We start from the raw sequence: 14,885 nt of genomic DNA, 5'->3' as shown, positions 1-14,885 counted from the left end.
ACACCGCTATCTCTATAAACATGGAAATATCTACACCGCCATCTGTATGAACATGGAAATATCTGAACCGCCATCTCTATGAACATATAAATATCTGCACCGCCATCTGTATTAAGATGGAGATATCTACACCGCTATCTGTATAAACATGGAAATATCTACACCACTATCTGTATAAACATGGAAATATCTACACCGCTATCTGTATAAACATGGAAATATCTACACCGCTACCTGTATGAACATGGAAATATCAGCACCGCTATCTGTATGAACATGGAAATACCTACACTGCTATCTGTATGAACATGGAAATATCTACACCGATATCTGTATGAAGATGGAAATATCTTCACCACCTTCTGTATGAACATAGATATATCTACACAGCCATCTGGATGAACATGGAAATATCAGCACCGCTGTCTGTATGAACATGGAAATATCTACACCGCTATCTGTATGAACATGGAAATATCTACACCGCTATCTGTATGAACATGAAAATATCTTCACCGCCATCTGTATGAACATGGATATATCTACACCGCTATCTGTATAAACATGGAAATATCTGCACCGCCATCAGTATGAACATATAAATATCTACAACGCCATCTGTATTAAGATGGAGATATCTACACCGCTATCTGTATAAACATGGAAATATCCACACCGCTATCTGTATAAACATGGAAATATCTACACCGCTATCTGTATAAACATGGAAATATCTACACCGCTACCTGTATAAACATGGAAATATCACCACCGTTATCTGTATGAACATGGAAATATCTACACCGCTATCTCTATGAACATGGAAATATCTTCACCGCTATCTCTATGAACATGGAAATATCTACACCGATATCTGTATAAACATGGAAATATCTTCACCGCCATCTGTATGAACATGGATATATCTACACAGCCATCTGTATGAACATGGAAATATCAGCACCGCTGTCTGTATGAACATGGAAATAGCTACACCGCTATCTGTATGAACATGGAAATATCTACACCGCTATCTGTATGAACATGGAAATATGTACACCACTATCTGTATGAACATGGAAATATCTTCACCGCCATCTGTATGAACATGGATATATCTACACAGCCATCTGGATGAATATGGAAATATCTGCACCCCTATATGTATGAACATGGAAATATCTACACCGCTATCTGTATGAACATGGAAATATCTACACCGCTATCTGTATGAACATGGAAGTATCTACACCGCTATCTGTATGAACATGGAAATACCTTCACCGCCATATGTTTGAACATGGAAATATCTACACTGCCATCTGGATGAAAATGGAAATATCTACACCTCTATATGTATGAACATGGAAATAGCTACACCACTATCTGTATGTACATGGAAATATCTACACCGCTATCTGTATGAACATGGAAGTATCTACACCGCTATCTATTTGAACATGGAAATATCTTCACCGCCATACGTATGAACAAGGATATATCTACACAGACATCTGGATGAACATGGAAATATCTACACCGCTATCTGTATGAATATGGAAATAGCTATACAGCTATCTGTATGAACATGGAAATATCTACACCACTATCTGTATGAATTTGGAAATATCTTCACCGCCATCTGTATGAACATGGATATATCTACACAGCCATCTGGATGAACATGGAAATATCTACACCGCTATCTGTATGAACATGGAAATAGCTACACCTCTATCCGTATGAACATGGAAATATCTACACCGCTATCTGTATGAACATGGAAAAATCTACACCGCTATCTGTAAGAACATGGAAATATCTACACCGCCGTCTGTATGAACATGGATATATCTACACAGCCATCTGGATGAACATGGAAATATCTGCACCGCTATCTGTGTAAACATGCATACATTTTCACCGCTATCTGTATAAACATGGAAATATGTACACCGCTATCTGTATGAACATGGAAATATCTACACCGCTATCTGTTTGAACATGGAAATATCTACACCGCTATCTGCATGAAAATGGAAATATCTACACCGCTATCTGCATATACATGGAAATATCTACAAAGCTATTTCTTTACACATGGAAATAACTACACCGCTATCTCTATAAACATGGAAATATCTACACCGCCATCTGTATGAACATGGAAATATCTGCACCGCCATCTGTATTAAGATGGAGATATCTACACTGCTATCTGTATAAACATGGAAATATCTACACCGCTATCTGTATAAACATGGAAATATCTACAACGCTATCTGTATGAACATGGAAATATTTACACCGCTACCTGTATAAACATGGAAACATCAGCACTGCTATCTCTATGAACATGGAAATATCTACACAGCCATCTGGATGAACATGGAAATATCAACACCGCTATCTGTATGAACATGGAAATAGCTACACCGCTATATCTATGAACTTGGAAATATCTACACCACTATCTGTATGAACATGGAAACATCTGCACCGCTATCTGTATGAACATGGAAATATCTACACAACTATCTGTATAAACATGGAAATATCTACACCGCTACCTGTATAAACATGGAAATATCTACACAGCTATCTGTATGAACATGGAAATATCTACACCGCTATCTCTATGAACATGGAAATATCTACACCGATATCTGTATGAACATGGAAATATCTTCACCGCCATCTGTTTGAACATGGATATATCTACACAGCCATCTGGATGAACAAGGAAATATCAGCACCGCTGTCTGTATGAACATGGAAATATCTACACCGCTATCTGTATGAACATGGAAATATCTACACCGCTATCTGTGTAAACATGCATACATCTTCACCGCTATCTGTATAAACATGGAAATATCTACACCGCTATCTGTTTGAACATGGAAATATCTACACCGCTATCTGTTTGAACACGGAAATATCTACACCGCTATCTGCATTTAAATGGAAATATCTACACAGCGATCTGCATATACAAGGAAATATCTACAAAGTTATTTCTTTACACATGGAAATAACTACACCGCTATCTCTATAAACATGGAAATATCTACACCGCCGTCTGTATGAACATGGAAATATCCGCACCGCCATCTGTATGAACATATAAATATCTACACAGCCATCTGTATTAAGATGGAGATATCTACACCGCTATCTGTATAAACATGGAAATATCTACACCGATATCTGTATGAACATGGAAATATCTTCACCGCCATCTGTATGAACATAGATATATCTACACAGCCGTCTGGATGAACATGGAAATATCAGCACCGCTGTCTGTATGAACATGGAAATATATACACCGCTATCTGTATGAACATGGAAATATCTACACCGCTATCTGTATGAACATGGAAATATCTTCACCGCCATATGTATGAACATGGATATACCTGCACAGCCATCTGGATGAACATGGAAACATCTACACCTCTATATATATGAACTTGCAAATAGCTACACCGCTATCAGTATGAACATGGAAATATCAACACCGATATCTGTATGAACATGGAAGTATCTACACCGCTATCTGTATGAACATTGAAATATTTTCACCGCCATATGTATGAACACGGATATATCTACACAGCCATCTGGATGAACATGGAAATATCTACACCGCTATCTGTATGAACATGGAAATATCTACACCGCTATCTGTATGAACATGGAAATATCTTCACCGCCATCTGTGTGAACATGGATATATCTACACAGCCATCTGGATGAACATGGAAATATCTACACCGCTATCTGTATGAACATGGAAATATCTACACCGCTTTCTGTGTAAACATGCATACATCTTCACCACTATCTGTATAAACATGGAAATACCTACACTGCTATATGTATGAACATGGAAATATCTACAGCGCTATCTGTTTGAACATGGAAATATCTACACCGCTATCAGCAAGAAAATGGAAATATCTGCAAAGCTGTCTGCATATAAATGGAAATATCTATACAGCTATCTCTTTACACATGGAAATAACTACACCGCTATCTCTATAAACATGGAAATATCTACACCGCCATCTGTATGAACTTGGAAATATCTGCACCGCCGTCTGTGTGAACATATAAATTTCTACACCACCGTCTGTATTAAGATGGAAATATCTACACCGCTATCTGTATAAACATGGAAATATCTACACCGCTATCTGTATAAACATGGAAATATCTACACCGCTATCTGTATAAACATGGAAATATCTACACCGCTACCTGTATAAACATGGAAATATTAGCACCGCAATCTGTATGAACATGGAAATATCTACACCGCTATCTGTATGAACATGGAAATATCTACACCACTATCTGTATGAACATGGAAATAGCTACACAGCCATCTGCATGAACATAGACATATCTACACCGCTATCTGTATAAACATGGAAATATCTACACCGCTATCTGTATGAACATGGAAATATCTACACCGCTATCTGAATGAACATATAAATATCTACACAGCCATCAGTATTAAGATGGAGATATCTACACCGCTATATGTATAAACATGGAAATATTTACACCGCTATCTGTATGAAAATGGAAATATCTACACCGCTATCTGTTTGAACATGGAAATATCTACACCGCTATCTGCATGAAAATGGAAATATCTACACAGCTATCTGCATATACATGGAAATATCTACAAAGTGATTTCTTTACACATGGACATAACTACACCGCTATCTCTATAAACATGGAAATATCTACAAAGCCATCTGTATGAACATGGAAATATCCGCACCGCCATCTGTATGAACATATAAATATCTACACCACCATCTGTATTAAGATGGAGATATCTACACCGCTATCTGTATAAACATGGAAATATCTACACCGATATCTGTATGAACATGGAAATATCTTCACCGCCATCTGTATGAACATAGATATATCTACACAGCCGTCTGGATGAACATGGAAATATCAGCACCGCTGTCTGTATGAACATGGAAATATCTACACCGCTATCTGTATGAACATGGAAATATCTACACCGCTATCTGTATGAACATGGAAATAACTTCACCGCCATATGTATGAACATGGATATATCTACACAGCCATCTGGATGAACATGGAAACATCTACACCTCTATATGTATGAACATGCAAATAGCTACACCGCTATCTGTATGAACATGGAAATATCTACACCGCTATCTGTTTGAACAAGTAAATATCTACTCCGCAATCTGCATGAAAAAGGAAATATCTACACAGCTGTCTGTATATACATGGAAATATCTACAAAGCTACTTCTTTACACATGGAAATAACTACACCGCTATCTCTATTAACATGGAAATATCTACACCGCCATCTGTATGAACATGGAAATAACTGCACCGCCATCTGTATGAACATATAAATATCTACACCGCCATCTGTATTAAGATGGAGATATCTACACCGCTATCTGTATTAACATGGAAATATCTACACCGCTATCTGTATTAACATGGAAATATCTACACCGCTATCTGTATAAACATGGAAATATCTACACCGCTACATGTATAAACAAGGAAATATCAGCACCGCTATCTGTATGAACATGGAAATGTCTACACAGCCATCTGGATGAACATGGAAATATCTACACCGCTATCTGTATGAACATGGAAATAGCTACACCGCTATCTGTATGAACATGGAAATATCTACACCACTATCTGTATGAACATGGAAATATCTTCACCGCCATCTGTATGAATATGGATATATCTACACAGCCATCTGGATGAACATGGAAATATCTACACCGCTATAGGTATGAACATGGAAATATCTACACCGCTATCTGTATGAACATGGAAATATCTACACCGCTATCTGTATGAACATGGAAATATCTACACCGCTATCTGTTTGAGCAGGGAAATATCTACACCGCTATCTGCATGAAAATGGAAATATCTACACAGCTATCTGCATATACATGGAAATATCTACAAAGCTATCTCTTTACACATGGAAATAACTACACCGATATCTCTATAAACATCGAAATATCTACACAGCCATCTGTATGAACATGGAAATATCTGCACCGCCATCTGTTTGAACATATAAATATCTGCACCGCCATCTGTATTAAGATGGAGAAATCTACACCGCTATCTGTATAAACATGGAAATATCTACACCGCTATCTGTATGAGCATGGAAATATCTACACCGCCATCTGTATGAAGATATAAATATCTTCACCGCCATCTGTATGAACATGGATATATCTACACAGCCATCTGGATGAACATGGAAATATCTACACCGCTATCTGTATGAACATGGAAATATCTACAACGCTATCTGTGAAAACATGCATACATCTTAACCGCTATCTGTATAAACATGGAAATATCTACACCGCTATGTGTATGAACATGGAAATATCTACACCGCTATCTGTTTGAACATGGAAATATCTACACCGCTATCTGAATGAAAATGGAAATATCTACACAGCTATCTGCATATACATGGAAATATCTACAAAGCTATCTCTTTACACATGGAAATAACTACACCGCTATCTCTATAAACATGGAAATATCTACACCGCCATCTGTATGAACATGGAAATATCTGAACCGCCATCTCTATGAACATATAAATATCTGCACCGCCATCTGTATTAAGATGGAGATATCTACACCGCTATCTGTATAAACATGGAAATATCTACACCACTATCTGTATAAACATGGAAATATCTACACCGCTATCTGTATAAACATGGAAATATCTACACCGCTACCTGTATGAACATGGAAATATCAGCACCGCTATCTGTATGAACATGGAAATACCTACACTGCTATCTGTATGAACATGGAAATATCTACACCGATATCTGTATGAAGATGGAAATATCTTCACCACCTTCTGTATGAACATAGATATATCTACACAGCCATCTGGATGAACATGGAAATATCAGCACCGCTGTCTGTATGAACATGGAAATATCTACACCGCTATCTGTATGAACATGGAAATATCTACACCGCTATCTGTATGAACATGAAAATATCTTCACCGCCATCTGTATGAACATGGATATATCTACACCGCTATCTGTATAAACATGGAAATATCTGCACCGCCATCTGTATGAACATATAAATATCTACAACGCCATCTGTATTAAGATGGAGATATCTACACCGCTATCTGTATAAACATGGAAATATCCACACCGCTATCTGTATAAACATGGAAATATCTACACCGCTATCTGTATAAACATGGAAATATCTACACCGCTACCTGTATAAACATGGAAATATCACCACCGTTATCTGTATGAACATGGAAATATCTACACCGCTATCTCTATGAACATGGAAATATCTTCACCGCTATCTCTATGAACATGGAAATATCTACACCGATATCTGTATAAACATGGAAATATCTTCACCGCCATCTGTATGAACATGGATATATCTACACAGCCATCTGTATGAACATGGAAATATCAGCACCGCTGTCTGTATGAACATGGAAATAGCTACACCGCTATCTGTATGAACATGGAAATATCTACACTGCTATCTGTATGAACATGGAAATATGTACACCACTATCTGTATGAACATGGAAATATCTTCACCGCCATCTGTATGAACATGGATATATCTACACAGCCATCTGGATGAATATGGAAATATCTGCACCCCTATATGTATGAACATGGAAATATCTACACCGCTATCTGTATGAACATGGAAATATCTACACCGCTATCTGTATGAACATGGAAGTATCTACACCGCTATCTGTATGAACATGGAAATACCTTCACCGCCATATGTTTGAACATGGAAATATCTACACTGCCATCTGGATGAAAATGGAAATATCTACACCTCTATATGTATGAACATGGAAATAGCTACACCACTATCTGTATGTACATGGAAATATCTACACCGCTATCTGTATGAACATGGAAGTATCTACACCGCTATCTATTTGAACATGGAAATATCTTCACCGCCATACGTATGAACAAGGATATATCTACACAGACATCTGGATGAACATGGAAATATCTACACCGCTATCTGTATGAATATGGAAATAGCTATACAGCTATCTGTATGAACATGGAAATATCTACACCACTATCTGTATGAATTTGGAAATATCTTCACCGCCATCTGTATGAACATGGATATATCTACACAGCCATCTGGATGAACATGGAAATATCTACACCGCTATCTGTATGAACATGGAAATAGCTACACCTCTATCCGTATGAACATGGAAATATCTACACCGCTATCTGTATGAACATGGAAAAATCTACACCGCTATCTGTAAGAACATGGAAATATCTTCACCGCCGTCTGTATGAACATGGATATATCTACACAGCCATCTGGATGAACATGGAAATATCTGCACCGCTATCTGTGTAAACATGCATACATTTTCACCGCTATCTGTATAAACATGGAAATATGTACACCGCTATCTGTATGAACATGGAAATATCTACACCGCTATCTGTTTGAACATGGAAATATCTACACCGCTATCTGCATGAAAATGGAAATATCTACACCGCTATCTGCATATACATGGAAATATCTACAAAGCTATTTCTTTACACATGGAAATAACTACACCGCTATCTCTATAAACATGGAAATATCTACACCGCCATCTGTATGAACATGGAAATATCTGCACCGCCATCTGTATGAACATATAAATATCTACACCGCCATCTGTATTAAGATGGAGATATCTACACTGCTATCTGTATAAACATGGAAATATCTACACCGCTATCTGTATAAACATGGAAATATCTACAACGCTATCTGTATGAACATGGAAATATTTACACCGCTACCTGTATAAACATGGAAACATCAGCACTGCTATCTCTATGAACATGGAAATATCTACACAGCCATCTGGATGAACATGGAAATATCAACACCGCTATCTGTATGAACATGGAAACATCTGCACCGCTATCTGTATGAACATGGAAATATCTACACAACTATCTGTATAAACATGGAAATATCTACACCGCTACCTGTATAAACATGGAAATATCTACACAGGTATCTGTATGAACATGGAAATATCTACACCGCTATCTCTATGAACATGGAAATATCTACACCGATATCTGTATGAACATGGAAATATCTTCACCGCCATCTGTTTGAACATGGATATATCTACACAGCCATCTGGATGAACAAGGAAATATCAGCACCGCTGTCTGTATGAACATGGAAATATCTACACCGCTATCTGTATAAACATGGAAATATCTACACCGCTGTCTCTATAAACATGGAAATATGTGCACCGCTATCTCTATAAATATAGAAATATATACACCTCTCTCTCTATAAACATGGAAATATCTACAATGCTATCTGTATAAACATGGAAATATCTACACCGCTATCTCTATAAACATGGAAATATCTACACCGCTATCTCTATAAACATGGATATATCTACACCACTGTCTCTATAAACATGGAAATATCTACACCACTATCTGTATGAACATGGAAATATCCACACCGCTATCTGTATAGACTTGGAAGTATCTACACCGGTAACTGTATAAACATGGAAATATCTACACCGCTATCGGTATAAATGTCTGTATTTGCTCTTAATTTATACCCAAGGCTGGGATGTTTCATATGATAAAAAGACCAAATACAGAAATAGACTATATTTGGTCTGGCAATTGATCTCTGCAATAATCAAACCTCAAAGACAATCAAACCTGAAATCTAAGCTACATATTAAATAGCTTGGTTTTTAGGTTGCACGTTGCTGTGTATGCTGGCTTCATAGAAAATGCAAGTAGCAATGGCCATTTTTTAATAGTCATTAGCCTTGAAGCTCTCCTACTTTTGAATCACATAGAAATAGAAATCAAATCTCACTAGATTTTTTTTTTGAAACAGGGTCTGGCTTGGTTGCCCAGGCTGAAGAGCAGGGCATGATCTTGGCTCACACCTCTGCCTCTCGGACTCAAGCCATCCTCCCACCTCAGCCTTGGAGTAGCTGGGACCACAGGCATGTGCCACCATATCCAGCTAATATTTTTATTTTTGTACAAATGGGGTTTGTCATCTTTCCCAGGCAGGCCTCAAACTCCAAGACTCAAGCAATACACCTGCCTTGAATTCCCAAAGTACTGGGTTTACAGGCGACAGCCACTACGCCCAGCTACTAAACTTCTAAAAATCAATTTTACATAAAATTATCTAAGCGTGCAAGGAAAGATAAGAAGCCTAAGGAACCAGTGAGTTGAAGAATAAATGCAGTTTAAATCATACATGTAAACAACATGATGTGATGTGGTAGGAATCATCTAACATGCTTTAAAGCATGAGTAAAAGGTCTTTACTTAGAAAACTGGATCTTAGTTTAGGATATCTTTAGATAAGAGTATGAAAAGTCATATCATATTGATAAGTAAAGTGCTTCCTTTGGCTAATTTTAAGGATAGGACATTTACTTTCATATAATTCATAGGAATCTTAGACTTAAAAATAAAATTTCCCTTCTCAAATCCTTACTTTTATACTTTTTTGCATTTCTTTCACTTTTGTGTTAATGGCCTATGTCTCAACATATTCTATTAAACCTTCTGGAAACACATACTTTGTTTCCAGCCTCTTCAGAGAACCATCACTCCAATTCCTAGGCTTCTGAAGAAGCAGACCCAAGCTTATAATTATTACATATTTCCAAATCTAGGTGACCAACAAAAATTGATACTTTTCCCATCATACCTTTAAGTTAATAATCAGGTGTATGCTGAGAGGTAAAGACCCAAGAGTGTTGGTTGTCTAATTGTGCAGCTGTATAAACAAATCTTAATGCTTGAAAATATTCAAAGGTTATTCTCACGTTGATTGTTGGTAACTATGTGTAACAACATGAAAAGAAAAAAAAATCAAAGAATTACGTCTGAGGATAATACACAATCTCTAAGGGTAAGAAGAGCAACAAAAATTCTGCTTCAATTACCACTGAAATAATATATTTATCCTGTAAAATCTATGGTGGCTGGTTGTAAAAATTAGGCATTAGCAAACTGATAAAGACTTTTTAATGAAAACATTATGAAACATAGTTTTTAAAAAGTTAAATACACCCACACCAGTTTTTCACATTCTTTGGGCTGCTTTAATGCTGCCATTAAATAATTGATTTAGTTGTGACATAGATCCTATGTTCCATGGAGTCTACCATTCATAAAGATGCAATGTAAGGTAACAAAAATATAAATTGTGTGTGTGGGGAGGAGAAGTCAAGAGTATTTTTATGTGACAGAAGTTAAGTTGTTATCAGTGTAAAATAGTCTGTTACAAATACCGGACTCTGTATGTTAGTTTCACTAACCAGAAAGAAAGAAATTACAGCAGATACACACACACACACCAAAAAAGGGAAAAGAAACAAAGCTTAGCACCACAGAAAACCACCAAACTAGAGGGATAAACAATAAGAAAGGAAGAAGTGAACAAGTAATCTAAAAAACAACTAATGAAATGGTAGAAGGAAGTCCTAATTTATCAATAATAAACTTCAATAGAAGTGGATTAAACTCTACTTAAAAGATATAAAGTGGATGAATGGATTCGGATAGCAAAACCCACCTATATGCTGCCTACATGATACTTACCTCACTATTAAAGACAAATAGACTGAAAGTGAAGAGATGGAAAATATATTTTATGCAAACAAATGAAAAGCAAGCAGGAGTAGCCACAGTCATGTCATATTTTAAAAGGCTTTAAATAAAAAAAACTATATAAAAAAAGAATGTCACTGTATAATGAAATGATAAAAGGCCCAATTCAATAAGAGGACATAACATATATATTACTTAGGTGTAACTATATATGTACCCAACACCAGAACAACCAGATATATAAAGCAAATATTAGATTTAAAGGTAGAGATAGACTGCAATACAATATTAGTAGGAAATTTCAACACTCCACTTTAAAAATGGACAGATTCTATGAAGAGAAAATCAACCAAAAAATGACAGACTCAAACTATACCATAGACCAAATGGACCTAGCAGGTAAAGAAGATCTCACCTGATATGGTTTGGCTGTATATCCCCACCCAAATCTCATCTTGATTATAGCTCCCATAATTCATACATGTTGTGGGAGGGAACCAGTGGGAGATAATTGAATCATGGGGGCGGTTCCCCCATACTGTTCTTGTGGTAGTGAATACGTCTAACAAGATCTGAGGTTTTATAAGGGGGAACCCTTTCACTTGGTTCTCAATTCTATTTTGTTTGCTACCATGTAAGATGTGTCTTTCGCCTTCCATCATGATTGGGAGACCTCCCCAGCCACGTGGAACTATGAGTCCACTAAACCTCTTTTTCTCTGTAAATTACCCAGTCTCGGGTATGTCTTTATCAGCAGTATGAAAACAGACTAATACATCATCCAACAGCTGCAGAATACAAATTATTCTCAACTGTACACCAAACATTCTCTAGGACCAATCATACATTATGACACATAATAAGTCTTAACAAACTTAAGAAGACAGATATCATATGAAGTATCTTTTCTGATTCCAGGGATATAAAGCCAGAAATCAACAACAGGAAAGCCCTTGGAAATTTTATAAAAACATGGAAATTAAATAGCACGCACCCAAGAAATCAATAGGTCTCATTAAGACATTAATAGGAAAATGTCAAAAGTCACTGAGACAAGTAAGAATGAAAATCCAACATACCCAAACCTATGGAACGTAGCAAAAGCAGTTCTAAGAGGGAAATTTATAGCAATAAAAGCCTACACCAAAAAAGAAGAAAGATTTTCAAATCACAAAGCAAAATTATACACTTCAAGTAACTAGAACATCAAAAACAAACTAAACCCAAAATTGGTAGAAGGAAGGAAATAATAAAGCTCACAGCAGATATAAATGAAACAGACACTAAAAAATATTTCAAAAGATAAATAAGACAAAGTGTAAAGGTAAAACTGACAAACCTTTAGCTAAACTAAGACAAAAGGAGAGAAAATTCAAATAAATAAAAGATGAAAAAGGAGACATTACAACTGATACACCACAGAAATAGAAGGGATTGTAAGACATTACTCATAACTATATGCCAACAAATTTGATAGTGTAGAATAAAATGAATAAATTTCTGCACACATACAACTACCCAGATTAAATTGTGAGGAAATATAACATCTGAACACATCAATAATGAGTTTGGAAATTGAATCAATAATAAAACATCTTCCATCAAAACAACAACAACAACAACCAACACCCAGGACCTGATGTCTTCACTGCTGAATTCTACCAAACAGTTAAAGAATAACTACCAATTCTCCACAAACTTTTCCACAAAAGTAATGAGGAAGGAATACTTCCATACTCATCTTATGAGGCTCGCAATATCCTGATTCTAAAACCAGACAAAGACACGCACAAAATGAAAATAACAGGCCAATATTCCTGAAGAACATAGATACAAAAATTCTCAACAAGATACAAGTGAACTGACTTCGACAGCACACTAAAAAGAGTATTCACTATAATCAAGTGGGGTTCATCCCAGGGATGAAAGGATGGCTTAACATGCACAAATCAGTAAATATGATACACCACCACAATAGAAAGAAGAACAAAAACCATGTGATCATTTCAACAGATGCAAAAAGAACACTTGACAAAAGTCAACATTCCTTTATGATAAAAACTGTCAAGAAAGTAGGTATAGGAGTGTACCTCAACGCAGTAAAGGCCATAGGTGACAAACCCACAGCTAACATCTTATTTATGGTGAATAGTTAAATGCTTTTCCTCTTTGATGTGGAGGAAGACAAGGATGTCAACTTCTACCACTTCTATTTAGCATAGTACTGGAGGTCAGAGCCAGAGCAATTAGACAAAAGAAATAAATAAGAGGGATCCAAACTGGAAAGAAGGAAGTCAGATTGTTTCTGTTTGTAGAAAATGTGATCTCACATACATATGGATACATCTATATATATGATCATATAGATATATATGATCTCTCTCTCTTTAGGGTTCTTTCTATATATACTTATATAGAGTGAGAACCCTAAAGACTTGACCAAAAACTACTAGAAATCATAAATAAATTCAGTAAAGTTGTAGTATACAAAATCAACACAGAAAATTCAGTGGTGTTTCTATACACTAATAGTGAACTATCTGAAAAAGTCATCAAGAAAGGAATTCCATTTACAATAGCTACCAAGAAATCTGCAGATAAATTTAATCAAGGTCGTGAAAGATCTCTACAATGAAAACTATAAAACACTGATGGAAAAATTTACGATCCACAAAAAATGGACACTATATACTCATGGAATGGAAGAACTGATACTATTGAAATGACCATACTAACAAAATGTCCTACAGATTCAATGCAATCCCTATCAAAATACCAATGAAATTCTTCACAGAAATAGAAAAAAATACCCTAAAATTTGTATGAAACCAGAAAAGACCCCAAATAACCAAAGCAATCCTGTGCAAAAATAACAAAGCTGGAGGCACCACACTACCTGACTTCAAAATATACTACAAAGCCATAGTAAGCAAAACAGCATGGCACTGCCATAAAGCAAACACATAGACCAATGGAAGAGAATATACAGCTCAGAAATAAATTCTCATACCTAAAGTCAACTGATTTTCCAAAAAGGAGTCAAGAGCACACACAGGGGTAAAGACAGTCTCTTCATTAAATGGTACTGAGAAGATTGGATATCTACATGTGGGAT

This window comes from Gorilla gorilla, chromosome 22 (genome assembly GCF_029281585.2).
Source record: "Gorilla gorilla gorilla isolate KB3781 chromosome 22, NHGRI_mGorGor1-v2.1_pri, whole genome shotgun sequence".
Lineage (NCBI taxonomy): Eukaryota > Metazoa > Chordata > Mammalia > Primates > Hominidae > Gorilla > Gorilla gorilla.
This window is presented reverse-complemented; position numbering follows the sequence as displayed.